Source organism: Crocodylus siamensis, chromosome 4 (genome assembly GCF_052110815.1).
Source record: "Crocodylus siamensis isolate JL-2025a chromosome 4, ASM5211081v1, whole genome shotgun sequence".
Taxonomy (NCBI): Eukaryota; Metazoa; Chordata; order Crocodylia; family Crocodylidae; genus Crocodylus; species Crocodylus siamensis.
The window spans coordinates 196612420-196630973 of NC_143398.1; the positions used below are offsets into that span (position 1 = coordinate 196612420).

Here is an 18554-nt window from a genome sequence, read left to right on the forward strand (position 1 = left end):
GGAGCACCCTTGTGCCTTGGCCAGCCCCTTGAGGGCTAGAACATGGAATTTAAAGGTTTGCTTTTGGGAACTGGCTTATAGGTAAAGTAGATATAAAATTAGATTAATGGTCCAAAGAGGCAATAGCAAGAGTTAATTGATTTGCCTGTCTGTGACAAAGTTTCTTCAAGGCCCACTGTCTCCAATACAGGCAAGCAGTGAACAGACACACAGGCCAGGAAATTGAAGACATGTACCACACTGTTCCATAACCTGAGATAAGGTGGCACCAGGTCACAGTGCCCAACTGCAGGGCCCTTGGGATTTCCAGTTTTGGGGAACAGACCAAATTAGAAGACCAGGAAAGCCCAAATTAGGAAGTGTGCATGTGATGGATTTGCAAAACAAAGGAATATACTGACAGGACAGAACATGGACAGTATGACAACCATGGAGAGTCCAATCAGCAATGGCCAGAGATGAAGAGTCACCAGGAGGGGAAAACAATATAAAAGAAGGGATTTCAGAGCAGCAAAGGGTCCCAAGGCCATCATGAACAGAGGGCATAACGCCGGGGGCGGTGGGGAAGCTTTGGCCTTCAACCTCCAGACTGCTGACATCCGACATTCAAGAGAGAACCTCAAGAGTGAAGCTTGCCTACTCACCAGATGTACTTAGACTCTGATGATAGCTCTAGGACTAGTAGATATAGAGTGGTTTGCATTATTTTTATCTGCTAGCACTGTGTATCAATAAAATTTGCCTATTATCAAATGGAAAGGTTGCAGTCAGTCTGAGGGTTTGGGTCTGCCCAGAACAAGGTATCTAGGTCATAGATCCAGTGCCAACACCCCTGTGCAGCATGTTGCCCTGGGCAGGAGCAGCCCTGGGCTGTCAGGCTGATCCCTGGGGCTCCCTGCCAATCAGGGCTGTTCTCACTCAGCTCTATGTGCTATAGTCTCCAGCACATATTCAATCTGTGCACCCAGGAGCAACAAAATCTGGAATGATAAATGTGTATTGCTGCAACTTAATGATGCATATAGATGTGCCTACTGAAGGCAGAGTTGCACCCACCAGGGCTTAGACTAGAAAGGTGTCTATAAGATTATAGTTTTTATAGATCCCTGACAAAGCTGATTGGTAATGCTGATTGTCAAGGCTAGTGTCGGAGTCCAGAACAAACAAAGAAGGCTGAAAGAGGACCTGGTAGCAGCTTACCGCACTAGGGGAGTACATCAAGGGCTCAACAAGCAACTGTTCAACCATGGCACCCTTGGGGAAAACCAGGAGTAATGGCCACAAACTCCTGGAAGATGGATTCAGGCTCAACATTATGATAAACTTCTTCACAGTCAGGGTGTCCAGACTGAGGAATAAGCTTCCTCCAGAGGTAGTGCAATCACGTACCCTGGAAGTCTTCACGAGGAAACTAGACAGTCACCTTGCTGAGGTCATCTGATCCCCAGTTTTTTCCTGCTTGATACAGAGAGCTGGACCCAATGATCTTCCAAGGTCCCTTTCAGCCTTACAATCCATGAAACATGATTGGGACAGGAGATAGAAGGATTAGGATAATTCAGTAGGGATGTTGATGCTTACTATGTGAATACATGATGCATATCACATTCTTTTAATCCATGTACAAGAATGGAACTGGAAACTTTTAAAACTTTGTACTAAGTCTAGAGGACACAATATGCAAGTCTTGCTACCACTATGCAAGACTAATATCTTATAACCTATTGGACATGCACATTAGCAAGTTGGTGCTTTGTAGGTAATAAACCTTTGTCACTGAATCAAGCCTGTGGTCATTCTTTGAATAACATAGAGGTTTGCAAGGAAATGCTGCCTACAGTCACAGCAGCAGAGACAAATCCCTGACAGATCACTCATTCAGAGAGCTACACAGACCAAGAGAACAGAGGACAACAATATATACCCCTATTGAAATTAATAGGGCTACACAGCCAGAGAAAGCATACTTGCAGGACTAAATGCTTGCAGGATCATGGTTACAATGGTGAAGTATTTGTCTCCAGAACTATAAACAACATAATAATTAATGATCAATTACCTCTGGATACTTGGATCCTTATTGACAAATATGTTTCATAAACAAATAGTGCATTTTTTTTGTCACTATATATTTTATACTACTGCCCAGAAAGTAAATTAAACTAAAGCAAACTAGTTTTGTTACTAGTGTTTATTTAAATGTTAGAATTTACTGGAGAAAACTTTGTGACTTGATTTCTGATATCATATTCTCTATCGTATTCTATTTGGAGGGCTTTATACTTGCTGTAGCATCCCTATAGAAAGCCTGATCGTCAGAACTACTCAGTGCATTGCAATCCCTCTTAGGTAAAGGGCAGGCCAAGAAAGAGCACACGCTACTAAGACCCATCAATATACTGACTACCCTATAGGGTGATATAGACCAGTGTTTTTAAAACCGTTTCATGGAAGCCTAAGGATTTCACAAAGAGACTGAGGGTAATGGCAGAGTGGGCCAGAAGATATCCATTTATCTGTCTGATAGAGGAAGGAAGTGCTTCTCAAACTTTTCCTCAGCGTGGCCCCTCACTCCCACCCACAGCTCCCAATCCCCACCACGTACCCCTCACTCCCCACCCACAGCCCCCTGGACCTGCCAGTGCCCCTCACTCCCAAACTAGTTACCTGGGCACAGCTGGTGCCCCTCCCTCCTGACCCAGAGCTGCATAAGAACAATTATAGCCTCTACTGAAACACCAACTGTTCTAAATAAAGTTATTCCAAATACCTCCCACAACACCCAAACTGTTGAGCACCAAATTCTGACTGGAGTATTTTAATTTGATTCTTCTGAGTCCCTTAAATAGTGTAAGACATGCAACTGAATATCAGTGTTACATGTACTGTACAATTTAAAGTAAGTGTAATGTCTGACAAATAGTATTTGATGAAGTAGGCTGTTGCCTAGGAAAGCTCATGCCCCTCCGAACCAGTTAGTCTCTAAGGTGTCACCCTGCCCTACCTTCTGCCCGACTTCAGAATCACACAGCTAGCCACCTCTCTACCCTAAATGAGAAGTTAACACAGTCTCCTTCTCAGCAGGATATTTTTCCAGTGGCAGAAAAGACACAAGTAGATTGCCAAGATTTAGGCAATCAGTTTATAAAACCATAACCATGCCACTTCCAGAGCTCTGTACTTTAACGTCTCATTTCCCTTTGATCGTGTCCTTTTTGGCCCCGACAACCTTATTTGCATTTGCTTACGCCTGTGATCAAAATCAAATTGCCACTAGACACCATTTGAAATCTGGCAAATTCCTCATCTGCACAATTAGACATATCTGGAACTACATCCAAGACAGTCTCCAGCATTGCTTCAAAGCCTTGGGCTCAGAAGCTTATTGTTCTTTGTAGTCATCTCTGCCAACTCTTCAAACTACAAGTCCCCCTCCAGAGGTCAAGGTCTGCAAAGCTTCAGATACAGAAAAATTGTCCTCAGGTACCAACACTCTAATGGAGAAAATTGCTTTTTCAGCTGGTTTAATGTTCTCTTTCCAGAAACAGAGATGGTTAATGTATAAAATAATCACTTGAAATTGCTACGAATAGGGGAAAGGGAATGGAATGCAAATATATTTATGAAATTTCATTTCTCCTTTTTCACTGAAATTTTAATTCATCAAAAGCTCCAACTGGTTTAATAATTGGTAGGATACTATATATACACTCTGATTCCATAGATGGTATAATACACAAAATGTCCAACATTCCTTTGTTGGTTACTTTAAACAACAAGGTGGATTTGTTCCTGTTACACGAAGATCAATCTGAGGTGCAATAGAAGTGGATAGGATCACTGAAGCTCTGTAAGCATTTGGATGTAATACAAAGGGAGAAAAAAGCATTGAGAAAGTCAACAAACAAAGCCATAGCATCAGCCTCTTCTACTCTGATGACCACAAATACATATGTCGTCCTGGAAGTAGAACCATGCCATTCAAACTTGAGTTCATGCCAGATGTGAAGAAGTTTTTTAGGCACAGCAGAGAATGTGTTTGGGATTTCTAATCAAGAGGTCCCTTTAAACACAGGCAACAAAAGGCACATAAGTTGACATAAGATCCCCTCTGTTTTTTAAAGTATCCCTTCCACTACTGCAACTATATGCAGTGGTAAGACTTCATACTGGATATATATGTACATAAATCTATCTGTGCCAAGAACCTAGCTGGGTTGAATCAAGTTCTAAATGTGCCACAAGATCATGGTCAAATTTTTATATTGGCCTAGGGCTAACATAATTAAAGCACACCAGGGAGCAACTTCCATCATGTCTAGATGCCTTTGCTTCAGCACCCCAAATAATTAGATACCCATTTACAGCTAGGTCACCTGAGGATAGAGAACAAGGTTCAAATTCATGCTATGACAGCTTTATTAAGACACTGTAACTGCTCTGCACCCATCTCTCTGATATATCAGAATCTGTGCTGTAGAATTTTCAAAGTTACAGCTGACTCACTTGTCAGATTTAGCTCTTAAACGACTGCAGTTCTGTTCTATTCCTCCTTTTGTTTTCAATAATAAAAAGAAAGTCTGGTATGCGTGCGTGCGTGTGTGTGTGCGTGCACGCGTGTGCAAGCAAGACCTTGAATTTATCAAAATGTGGTGGATTTTTTTCCATTATATTGTAAATTGCGATAAAAGCCTACATTGCACTTATTGAGTGTTATCTTTGAAAGCATTAGCACATTTGTTTATTAGCTGCTTACTGAAATAATAATCTTCAATAATGTATGATTCACTTCAAATTCACTCAGATTCCTAAATTCAAATATTCCACAGGGTTCACAAGTACTATTTATTTGGGGAGTTCTTCTACCAGCTTCTCCATGGGATTTTGTATCAGACCTATGGCAAGGGAGGGGAGGAAAAAAAAATTAAATCAATTTAGCCTTTCTGAAGAGAAATATAAATGCATTTTAAGTGTATAGTCAATCCATAACCACATACATTATTAAACATCTGAAAATTATTTCATGAGTTGAAGATGGAATTAATTAGTTACTACTTAGGTACTATGTAAACACAACAAAGATCCAATATGTCTGATGTCAAAATAGTTGCTGCCATAAAAATGGAAAGGTTCCTGATCCGATTTATTTTATCCTTGTTCGCTCAGATTCTTCCTTAAAACCCAATCTCTTCCATTAACAGCTGCCTTCTGGCAGATCCAGGACTTCAAGGAGGAGGATGTTGCACTCTTCCTTGCCACAATCTTGGATGCCAGTGAACTCTTTCAGTAAGCTCCACATATGCCATATGAACTACAAGCTCATGAGTCACTCAGCACAGGGTATATGTGGAGTTGGAGCCCAGTGTGTGAGCATTATTACCATTTGCCCTGGCCACCCCTCATCCTAGCCTTCTGCTGAATTCAACAACAGTGGCACTCAGTAGGGCTGTGCGAAGCTTCGGTTGCTGATTCGGTTCAGTGACGATTCAGTCCCATTTGGCAGCTGAATCTCCAAATCCAGATTGAATCAGGAGACCTTTTAATCTCTCAGAATCAAATTAGAACCCTCTAAATTGATTCAGATTTGGAAAGATTCGATGATTCAGATATAGACACAGCTTTAAATGTTTTTGCTCACATACCACAAGGTACTAGGCAGCTTGTGAATGCCAAGATGGTGGAGCAGATGGAGTGTCCCACAGGAGCGTGGGGGTCCCCAGCGCACTTGGCAGCAGACCCAGAAGTGGACCAGAAGCACTTCTGGTCCACTTCTGGGTCCGCCACAGAGCATACCAGGGGGACCCCTCACTCCCCACACTGGCTTGGTGACTGGTGCCTCCTGGGTCTGGAGGGTCCCCCCCACAGCTGATTGCCCAGGGGGGGCAGCATACTCAGCAGCAGACCCAGAAGTGGACTGGAAGTACTTCTGGTCTACTTCCAGGTTCGCCACCAATCATTTGGGAGGACCCCCCCCACACCCCGCCATTGTAGCATTCACAAGCTGTGCCTGGTACCTCAAAGTATGTAGAAAAAACATTTAAAGCTGTGTGTATGGCCAAATCACTGATTCTCCAAATCAGCATCAAATCTTCAGATTCAAATTCAGCCAAACTGAATTAGAACAGTGATCCAATCACTGTCCCCGATTCAGGCTGAATCCAAATCCGAATTGAATATGGCCCATATTGCACACATTGCTAGAACTCAATTCCTGCTTTCACACAGTTCCAGAATACATCAGGCAAACAGCAAAAAGCAGTGGTGCTCACCCACTGGGCTCTTGAGCTGTGCTAAGGTAAGGGCTTTGGCCAGATTTTGCACTGGCTAATGGCATATGCAGAGCTCCCAGCTGGTCTAACATGCCAGTGAGCCTAGAAAGCTCACTTTGCATGTGGCACACAGCCAAAGGGAAGGTGTAACTGCATCTCGGCACACTCCTGAATCTGTCGCTACCCAAATCTAGTAGCCAATTCCTTTGTCTTGCATACTACTTTAGAGGCAAATTCATCTTAATTCATGTCTGGCACAGCATAAATATTTGTATGATAATATTATTTGATTCAGGGAAAAAGTTAGATCATTACCAGCTCCTTGTAAGTGAACTTCAAAAATGACACTCAAAGGCAATATATAACTATACATAATATTAATTAGATGCATAGACCTTTAGCAAATGCTCCTACTGAAGGATTTGTAGAAGTTTATAGCTGCTGTCCTACGGAAATGTGGTGTTCTTTCTCTAGTTTAAGAACAGTCACAGCCATCTTGTTCATTTAATGTCCTACCTAAGGTAATTACTGAAGGTAAATACAGTGTAAACCCAACCAAAAAAAATGTTGATGCAGTGTTCACTGAAACCAACCTCTGCTGGACTCCTGACATTTGAGTTTAGAGCATGAATCAGGGAGGTTGAAGAGCAATTTAACAGAGCCCACTAGACCCATCCCTGTGAAATAAACATTATTTAACATCAAGCTTCTTCCAGCCAAGAAAACTATCTGGCTGCTAGCTGACAATTCTCTCAGTGAGACCTACATTTCAGTTCCTCCAGATGGTCAGAGAACTATACCCTCAAAACCGTTTCAAGTGCTTTAAGAAAAAAAATCCCCAAGGTACACATGGGCAGTGGATAAAAGCGTGGTGCAGACATGGTGCCTTCACAGCAGTACTATTTCCACCAGTATCTTTCGTTACACCCACATTCCCAGAAGCTCCACTCTGACAGAACACAGACAGAGCTTCAGAGACGGGAGGTTGCTATTTTTATTTTGCTGCCATCATCATACAGCACTTTAGAAGACAGAAGGGTGGGGGGACAGAGAGACAAAAACAGAGACAGAGACAGACAGACAGAGAGAGAAATATATAGAGAGAAACTCTTCAGCTGGTGGAAAATTAGGTAACCTTTTTGTCCAAACAATTTTGTCATGCTATGTCTTATGACCCAGTGGTAAATGCACCATCATTAAGCTTGTGTAACAGAGCTCATTTTTAACAAGAGTTGTAAACCTTCCGTTAATAATTCTTTTAAACGGTAAAAATGCAGAATATAAATTATGTGCACTAGTTGAAGATTACATGGTGATCTGACGATAAATTGAAACTCCAAATATTTTGTCTGTATGAAAAATATAGCTCTTGATGAGTTAAAAAAAAAAAAATGGGAGGGGAAGATTACCTCACTTTTTGTATCTTGTTTATGAGAAATCTAATGCTCTGGAATCTCATCTCATTATTGCTGCTCTTACGCCTGTTCCTAGAATATTGCAAATGCTCATGACACTTGTTTCATAGCATTTTATAACCTTCATCTGTAACAGAAGATATATATGCACCAAACTAACTGTCAGCTGTTATTTGACATAAAATCTACTGTGTTAGCAAAAACCTTACTCACTTCCAGGAAGGACAAAAAAAACAAAAACCCTCAAGAGCTAGTTCCTTGAGCTTAGAAAGATCTGACAAAAAGGTCCAGTCCTACCTAGTCCTGTTTAAACATTCGCATGCCATTTATCATGAATATTCTTTCCCTAACCTGGTCCTTCTCCCCTTCCCCCCGATTATTCAAATGTGCTTATATAAGTCTCTGAAGCCCCAGACTACAGGTCTAACATGGCAAACTGGCCACTGCATCACAATAGCTCTCAGTCTAAACAGTCTGCATTATCCTCTCTCTGCCTATGATTAACCTTTCTTTCTCAGACCCAAGTACAGAATCGAGGATGCTTCATTAATAGTATGCCCCTAACTAGTAAATAATGGTGTGACACAGTAGAAAAATTATTTGTCATGTTCTCCAGGAGTTAGTCTATAAAAGGCAACCAAATGCACAGCTCAAATAGTAAGGGTCTCAGCTACAGATCTAGAGGTCCAGGAGGTAAAGAAAGGCCTAGCGCATTTGGAGCTATACCTCAAATATACTGTAATACAACTAGCAATAATTGTATAAACTTTACAGGAAACATTACCTGCAACTTCTCATGCACCAGGATGGACCTAATCAATATATGAAACATGTCTATAACAGTTTAAGAAGTTAGTTATAAACAATGCTTACACACTCTCAGATTCACCTTAAAAAGATTTCAGAGGTGTAGATATTCATTTTTTTTTCCACTGCACCACTATTCACTCTGAGTCAGAACACCTTGCTGCAAGATGAAAGGCTTCACACAAATGTGAATGTGTATTTGAACAACAAAAATGAATGCATATATTTGAATAACTGTAATTATTTAGCATTAGTGAGCGTAAACTAATGCCCCACTCAGTATGCGTGCAAATTCCATTTTAATAACGTAGCCATTTGAAAACAATAAGACAATTAATGTTTGTTTGACTGTTCTCTAGCCTGTGCATAATGAAGTTGACCCCATGTGCAGTCCTCACTTCACTATCTCCAATCTGCAAATGAACATGTTCTTATGTTCATGAGCACAATTCAATTACAAAGAAATAGAAAATGGTTTCCAAAAATCAATAGCCTATTACAGCACCCTATGATGGGTAATTTCAGCTCCGTTTAATCTACTGAAATATGAGACTACATGCTTTTACATCGTGCTTCTGGAAATTCCTAAGAGCCTGTGTCTGCTCCCACTGAAATCAATGGCAAAGCTCTCATCAACCAAAATGAGAGCAGGCTAACTCTCTAAGGGACTGATCCTGCAAGATCCAGATCATCCACAAGTCTCATTCAACTTTAACTCAGACTTAAAAGTGCTCAACACACTGCATGATGGAAATAGCAACAAAGTTCAAAACACACTGTTCCTTTCAATTAGCATGCTATGCAAGGAAAGCCAAGACTCATTTCAATCACTTTCAACTTTCTGCTGGAAGGTCTGAAAAGGAAAAACTTCTGTAAAAGGCTAATTAGTTTGGAGAAAGATTTCACTTTCAAAAAGGCCATTGTCTTAAATGCATTAATTCAAACCTAGTGACCAGCTGTAACAGTAGCAGAGATGTTGGGCACTCTGGACAGCTAAGCCTGAAAGTCTTGAGAACTTTGGTGGCACTATTTTAAATTTTAAAAATGCATGTTTTGAATAAATTAAAAATAAAAGCGACTGGCAGGGATCTGAATGACATTAAATTCATTTTCCTTTGCCCTATATTATCAGCATTCAGTGTGCTATATATCTGGCAAAAACCATGCACAGCTGCAATATACATTGTTAATGGGAAGCTGGTGGTTTTGGCAGTAGGGAAGAAGACAGCTGGTGTACTGACATCTGCAATAGACATGGATAGAGAGATGAGACCATGAGTGGATTATTTTTTCCTCAAATGATCAGTAGTGAAATAGTTAATGCATAGAGTGCCAACCTTATGTTTCAAAGCATAGAACCTATTGAGATGACTTGAATAGTTAACACTTCAAAGCAATTTTTTTCAGGTACTCTACAGGCTCAGACAGATACTAGTGCATCAGTTTACCCTTGTTTCACATTTTCAAGGTTATCTTTTTAACCATAAGCCTAAAGAGATTCAATAAAAGAAAAAAGAAACATGAGATCCTGGAGTATAATTGTGCAGGAAAGGGTGGATTCACAGGTCTAGTGGCAACTAAACAAGAAGTTAAGGAGATGACAGGTGCATGCACATACATAAGAAAAAGAAAACATCCTTGAAGAGTTCTCTCTATTTGTTCTAGTGAGAATAAAATTCACTTGTCTGAGGAACAAAACTTGAGTATTTGGGTTTCTATGGTAAACACCATCAGAATTTTGAGAACCAAATATAACCTTATCTGAGCACGTAAGAATGGACAGAACAGAAGAAATAAAGCTGATAAAAATGGCAGTCCCTATGGACCAGAATCAGAACCATTCCTTGTTTGCTAGGGAGTGCAACAGATTTTTGCCTCTCAAAAACCTATTTGAGGATGTGACAGAGAACAAAGGGATCTTTTTGTTATGAAATATACCTCACCTATCAAGGGTTACCGTCTTCACTAACATTTGCTCCCAATTATCCTTGTGATAAAACTTGGCTATTTAAAAAATATACTGTGAAGAAACCCCACTTAATGGCTTAAACAATTCCAGTAACTTGGAACATTGTATGAAGTGTAGAATTGGATGTTCTCTCTCAGACAAGACTGTCATTGGCTTCAACATGGGTTTTGTTTGAAGCAGACACATATTTTGGCTTTATCTGAGATTACATATATACGCAAACAAGGATGTACTTCAGTTGCATTCAGCAGGAAAATGAAATATTTTAGAGAGCAATGATGTTGCTATTATTCATTTTTAAAAGGTCACTTCACAAAACTGGAGACTCTCTCTCAAACTGTCATTCCCAATATTCAGCTTATCATTATTACAAGATAGATAAACTATCTATCCCTTGAGAAGCCAAAATCTCATTTAAATATACAGAAGCTTGATGGCCAGTGCTGTTAGTACTTCAAATTCTTATTAATAGTTATGTACTAAAACCAAAGATATACCTTTTATCTTTTTATCTAAAAATATAGCTTTACCAAACATTTCCAAGCTAACATCAGAGGTAGCATTTGTATTTTATAGCTAAGGAATATTCACTACATTGACCACCTCTCTTCAGTACACAGTGGCTTACGCTCAGAATTGGTACTAAGAGCACTTGAGATTTTTTCCAGTATATTTAGATACTAAATTACACAACATATCTGAAAACAAATCTGCCCCTTTGGGCATCTAGTATCAAATTAAGATTTGGTTTAAAGGGCGTTGTCTGAATCAAATATAAAGTGCCCACAAGAGATTAAAGTCATAATTATTAATGTTAAAACTCTTAATAATCCAGAAGGATCTCAAAGCATTTCAAATTGCTTTACAAAGCTGTATAACTTTGACCTTTACACAAAACAATATGTCTGTGTGCATCACGTACTTCATCTCTGAAATGCAGCCAATTGCTCAGATGAATGGCTGCAAACTATTTAATTATGCACAAAAACAAATATATACACTCCTATAACTGAAACTACAGGAAGAATATAAATCCCTGTGTTGGAGTTTTGTAGTTTACTAAGGATAACATTTCTTAACCTTGATAAAATGCAGGTATCTTTCTGAATGGTTTGAACAGCTCTCCAAGCACCAGAATGCTCCAAACATCATCCAAGGACTTCTGACATCTATCTGACAGACTGAGAAAGAAAACTACAGCCACTTGAATCCCAACCAAAACCCAGGCATTTCTTTAATGTTTCACATGACCAAGTTGAGTGCATGTGCTAAGGAGGGATCTGGAGAAGCAACATTCAAAGTGGAATGACTAACATGCTCACTTAATGGCCATGCTTACTAGCAACAATGAAACAGTAAGTATACTGGCAAATCATGACTGGTGTAACACTGGATAATTCAGTGTATTGGCAGATCATGATGGGGGTGACATTGAATAATTAAGTGTATAAATTTGAATGTTTTGGTTAGCACTGTTTAGTTCCTAACTAGAGTCATCAACACCTTGCATTGTGCACAAGCAAGGAAAATTAAACTAGAGTAGAAATCTTATTCTTAGGGTGAACATATACCCTGACTGGGAAGAGTGTCCTGATACCATTTTGCTGTTTATTCTATTACTATTCCTCTTTAGTCATGTTTTTATTCTAGGACTGTTCTCATACAGGCTCCACAAGAAGGCCCTTAAAACAACATGCACTCTATTATTAAACTTATTTAGAAAGCCTTACATCAAAATTATATCCAAAAATGCCCATTCAGCTGCTACCCAACTCTAGAAGCATCTAAAGACCACAGAAGCCTAAATGCTTTTCCAAGTACGCTATTAATCCCAGTAATTTGAATATGTAGGCAGAATTAAGCTCCCTTTCTTGCTCTAGCAAGTATTTTTTAATGAAATATTCAGTGGAACAGGGTCTGGAACTCAGGTCTAATCTCCTGGTGAATGTCCCAGTAACTAGGCTGTAACATACACACACAATGAATACTCAACTATTCCATGGAAAGTGAAATAGGAGAGGTGAAGACAGCACTTCCCACCCCAGCCTTGGAATACCTTCTAATCCAGTGGCTAGGATACTTTCCCAGAAGACAGAATCTAGTTTTCTCAAGTAGGGGATTAAATTGAAGCTGAGTCTCCCCCACATTTGGTGAATCTCTAGCTACTCGAGTATTAGGAAAATGGGGTGCAGTGACAACATAACCTCTAGCTGAGTTTTGTAAGAGGTCAGACAACTCTGCCTAGTGAGACGTTTCCTGGCTGTAAGACCCGAGCAGAGAGAAGCACCTTCCTGAAGTCTGATGTTGGGTACCTAAAGCCCCATAACATTTCCTATTGTGTAGCTTAAGTAGCTCTTCGGAATTTAACTCACTGTACAGCAAGCTTAGGCACCAATCCTTTTGATTCCATTAATCAATAATCTTTATAATTGCAATGCTTCTTACAATGTGGATGTACCCCTACATTCTCAGTCTAAACAAAAAATGTAAACTGTGTATAATTTGAGATGTAACAAGCACTCCCCAAGCAGTTAGTTTCTTTACTTGGAAGTTTTTTTGTACGCTACTTCAATTTAGTATCGATTATTTGCATAAAGGTACAAATTTGAACCACACATTTATCTACTCTCTCTCACTAGCTGCTAATTCACAGTGGTACTTTTCAATATACACAATATTGTGAACAAGTCATTAAATTACATTTACAATGTGCATTATAGGTTCTGTTTATCAATGCTTATCACCTGTTCAAAACTGCAAGTGTTACACTGAAATCATCTAACAAAAGAATCAACACTGTCCTATTCAAATTTTAAAATTTGACAGATCCAGTACATCAGTGAAGCGGATTTTGGGTGGTAATTACACTTCTATAACATCATTGATTTTTTTAAATTAAAAACAAGATGTATTAAGGTTTAATTTAAAGCAGTAACATTCAACGTTTAAAAATATCCTCAACCTTATCTTGTAATCTCTTCCTCCATTTTTTATCAAATCTTTAACAGAAATTCTTGTTTCCCCCTATACAAAACAAAAACACAAAAGCACCAATACATCCTCTAATAATTACAATATTATCAAGGATGTCACATCTTCCCATACAGGCTGCTCTCCGAATTCCTTTACTGAGTTCCTCTCACTACATGTATTAAGCTAACATCTCCTATTTTCTCCTTCAAGGCTATTAGATTTACCCCATCTTTATTACCACTTCCTCTTCCCATACACTTCACAGGCAACTCTTTTCAGTATTTTTATCTTCTTCCCCCACTTAATTTTGCACCTCCTTCACTCTTCACCTTGTGCACCAAACAGCATCGCTTATTCAAGTCACTTTACATACTTCTTGTACTACAGCTTTCAGGTTTGCTTTGCTGAATACTTTTAATGCCTCTCTTATTTGATTACAGGTCTTTGAAGGAAGGGGGCAAGGAAGAACTGTATGTGCATTTGTGCATCTAATGAATGTTATTTCTCTTGTGGCACCTGCCGGCAAAAATCAATATTAATGACCTTTCTAGTACTGTAACGGACTTTCATAGAATGAAAAGGCTTTTACCAAGAATGGTTTTATACTATTTTACATTTATCTACAAGCTCTTCCCCCAAAGCACTTTACAAGCTATACACATACACTGCAGCAAAAAGCAAACATCTTATTGAGACAGGGGTACACCAGAATAGAAAAATGCTGTTATAGTGATTGGTAAGGTCTTTATAAAAGGAATTCAAGGAACACTGATGAGTTTGAACAGGGGCTAGACCAAGCTGGTTCCCCTAGGCAACACTGAAATACAAAAAATAATGTTCATAAAAGTCAGGACAAAAACAGATTTTAAGCTCAAAAACATTATAAAACTCAATTTTTTCAATGCAAAACAATAAGTAGTAAACACAGATAGCAAACAATAGTAAACCTACAAATTATTTAGACACAAGTTAATTTCTGCTTTATAATTTGTTTTCTACACTGAGAAAGGAAATATTTTGCTATGAATCCTGGTTGCACACTTTCCTTCTCTTTTGCCAACACTCTCTAAGTCTAGAGAAAAGCTTATTATAGTTCAAAACATGAAATGCTGCTGTTGTCTTCTAGTGCTGTTTGCACACAAAGGCTAAACAGAACATTAGCACTGATGCATCAAGATAAATTCCACACATTTTGTTACATCTTCTATTAGCTCCGAAGGCGAACTATAAGATAGGCAGTTCTAAAAAACTGCCACAAGGTGGAGATAGTCATCTATAATCTGAAGTAGAAAATGTATTTTCAATTATGCTATAGTAATGCATTTTTTTAATCACTCATCCCCTGTTTATAGACACCATCTACTATGCAAAAAAATTACCAAACTGAATGTCACATAAAGAACTAAAGTGTAAAAAGCATAAGATTTCCTTTGAAAAATCTTCTCATCTATCGCCTACCAAAATTCTCTGCAAAACAGGACCCTAAAAACAATGTGCTGGTAGAATGAATATGAAAAAGCAAATGCTGCAGGTCCCTATTATTGAAGAGTTAAGAACGTAAAGAATAAAGAAGCAATGAGACAGCCAAATGGAGCCATTGACTAAACTGATCTGAATTCTAGCAGACAGCAGCAGCGCAACATAAAGATTTAAATATTTATGAAAAATACTTTTAAAGTATGCTCTTTATCCTGTAAACTACACCAAGTGAGCAGATCTCTCATTTGAATACTACATGAAGCAGAGTTTTAAAAGAGTATCTTCATTCTGGAAACAATGCATCTGGATACATCTACTATGTGAAACTACAGTGACAAATTCTGAAAATTTTTGTCATGCTGAAGTGTTTTCTACTGTAGCTTTATTATTACAGTATCACATCTAATGGACAAGGTAGAGGCAGGAAGAATTCCTAAATCTCTCTCAGCTTTACCAGAAACAGCTGGAAAATGAGCATTTGCACAACAGTTCAAGTGCATCAGGCACTGCATCATACATGCTATATTTAACATGACCTCAGAACACCTGAAAGGTAACTGAAAACCTAGAAGTATCAAGCATGTGATACTAAGCCAAGTCACTCTAGGAAAGACCTTAACCAGGAGCACTGAAAGCTACCCACAGTAGTTGCACAGGATGATAGTAACAGGAGTCTATCTAATAAGTACCATATATACCCAAATTAAAGGTGACCCTGAATTTAAGATGACTCCCCAATTATTAGATTGTATACATGGAAAATATAAATTTGGGGGAGGCACTGAGTGGGCAATGGGAGGCATGTGGCAAGGAGGGAAGGTAGTATGTACCCTCCTCATCCCCTGTTGTGCCTGCCTACTCCCCCCCCCCGCACACGTACGCACGCACACACAACCAGCCTCAGGCCTCTGCCTGTCCTTCCTGCAATGCCATTTCTGCCCCCCAGCAGCCTCAAGCCCTGGCTCCCTTTCCCCACCTCCCTTGAAGCCTCTGCCTACCCCTACTCACTTACTGTACTCTAAGCCAGAAGACTCCATCCACACTAGAGCCTGGGGCATGGAGCACAGCTCTAGCCTAGCCCTGTAGCAGCAGAACTGACCCCACTACTGTGGGGCCAGGCTGTGCTCCTTGCTCCAGGCTGCAGCAGGGACAGAGCTTGCCTATGCCAGAGCAAGAGTAAGCAGGTGGGGAGTGGGGAGGCAGAGGCAGCACGCTGGGGAGCTCAGGAGGAGAAACAGGAGCCCAAGGCTTCAGGGCAGGGAGGGAGACAGGGGTGCAAAGGTGGTTGGGTGGACAGAAGCAGCAGTTGCAGTTCCAGCCCCAACCCAGGGTTTGGGCCAGAGCCATAGTAGCTGCCTGCCCTCCTGCTACCTTGTACTCAAGTCCAAGACAATGGGCTTCTTTGCCTTCCGTGTTCAATGCAGAGGGGGGAAACCTTGCCTTGGAACTGAATAAATGCAGTATATAGACTTCTTTTCTTGTGCATGATTTTCCTCCTCTCAGTCATTGTCTACAAAGTGCAGTGAATAATAACCAATATTTCTAATCAATGATAGTGCACAGGCAGCAGCAATGAGAAAAATTGCAAAGCTACCATTCTGGGAAGAAAACCTCATAGACTATGAGGAATAAGAGACCTAGGGGGAAAAAGCTGTGATGAATAAAGTAGCAGTATTTAATAGCCTTAAGCCTGGGACTAAAAAAGTGGTGAGCTAACTACTAGCAGGTTAGCAAATTATTAGGAATTTGATCTATGACAGTTCAGTAAAGGATAGAACAAAACAAGGAAAACAAGTCTGTTTTTTATCACTTAAATAAAAGTTACCAAGAATTCTGTGGAAATCATTCATTTTCACAAGCCCAAAGACTTTTGCAAAATAAGTAACAGACAAGAAATTAGTTTGGTTACCTGTTTTGTGTGCGGGGCCATCTTCAAAATAGGCTGTTCGGTACCTAAGGTAAGAGAAAAGCCAAGGATAATTAAAAATGTACTGGGGACTGCAGTTAAAGGCAGATGGAACTGATCAAACTTGATTAATAGCAGATAACAAACAGGTGAGAGGCTGTAAACATTTAATATTCCAAGAGGGCAGCCTTTTTACCAAATACAAGCTAGTAATGCAATAAAATTGATTTTAAAAAGAACTCCATTTGTCTCTACAGAGTTCACCTGTTTAAAAGTTTGTCCACATTGGCAAAGTAAGACATAAAGGCAGCATAGATACTAATCAAAATCTGTCACATCAATTCAGACAGTCAATTAGCTTACTTTGATCCAGCATAAATGTATTGCTTTCTTTCCTGACAGTAGCATAAGATTTTGGAGTTCAAAAGCAAATGCTAGTTAAAGTTGCGCGATTCAAATTTAGGTAGAGCTTAAGGCAGAACAATGGGCAAGAAGAGCGAACACTTCTACTTCATGTATTAAGATCTAGAGATACATAATGGATATCTGTTTTGAGAAAGCCAGTCCTTCTCATGTACACTGAGAAAGGGAAAGCTGCATTAGTTTTTAGTCACAGTGAAGTGTTGTAGTTCTATAACTTTAATCAGTTATCAAATGGATTAAGCTGAAGAAACATTGGAGTGATGGGATATAAACATAAAAAGATGTAAAGCTCCTACAACTGCTCTATTCAAAAGTTGCACTCTGGGTCTATATGCTCTTAAGCTATCTTTAGTCAGAGCGACTTAATCACACCCTTCTCTTCAAGGACACATGATAGTGAATGGTAACAGGCTGGCAGTCTTTGCAAAGGGATCCACAAGCCAAAGATCTTTCAGATTGCACAAGGAACATTGGGCATTTATACACATGCTCCAGAAGGTTGGGAAGGGGCTTTAATTAGCACAGCTCTGAGAGCCATGCTAATTAAAAATGCCCAGAGCATCAGCGTCCCTGAGCTGAAAAATGGCAGCAGGGCACTTTGAACTAAAGCTCCTCAAATGAGCTTTTGTTTAAAGCACCCCACTGCCATTTTTCAGCGCAGGGACACTGATACACATGATGCTGGAGTTTACTGGAGCTCAGTAATTACCACACTTCAGCAGACTCAATTAATCGAGTCTGCTCCAGCATGCTGTAGTTACAGTGCATAGGAGCAGCCTTCCTGAACATGTATAGAAGCTTATACCGTTCAACAAAACAAATGCATGCCTATACACATTTCCAGGCTCATTTCCCCTCTTCACTCCCAAGTCCTCCAAGACAAAGTCCTCCCTCCTACACCTGAGTTTTCTCCAGATCATGGAAGATCTTTTTCTGCATTTACTTCACCACAGTCTTCCCAGTTAAGACCCCCTTGACAGCAAGAATGCATCCCTCTCTCACTCCCAACTGTCCCCACCCAAAACCAAGCACTAACAGTTGGACCTTTGTTCTCCCACCTGGGGATTTTCCACTTTCCAAACCACAGACACCTGTGAAAGGTTAGAGAAAACAGGTTTTATGCTGTTACTTTTTTGTTCACTCTTCCCAGTGTAGGGAAGGAGAGGCACAATGCAACAGTTCAAGTGCTCCACCCCTAAGGATTCATTTCCTCTGGACATTGAGCCACAGCCCGGCCCCACCCAAAGGCGCAGTAAACCACGGTCCACTCAGGCAGTAGTTAAGTTAAACAACTTGTATTAAGAAAAGACTAA

General features: G+C 39.9%; 1 protein-coding gene across 1 annotated transcript in view; it reads right to left on the reverse strand.

Moving 5' to 3' along the window:
• Positions 1–3625: 3625 nt before the first annotated feature.
• Positions 3626–18554, reverse strand: part of NUP35 (nucleoporin 35) — a 37702-nt gene continuing 22773 nt past the window's right edge. The window contains exons 10-11 of the transcript XR_016442028.1: positions 16822–16865; positions 3626–4895 (exon numbers count right to left, since the gene is read on the reverse strand). The gene's annotated coding sequence lies outside the window, so the exon portion shown is untranslated. The remainder of the gene's footprint in view (positions 4896–16821; positions 16866–18554) is intronic.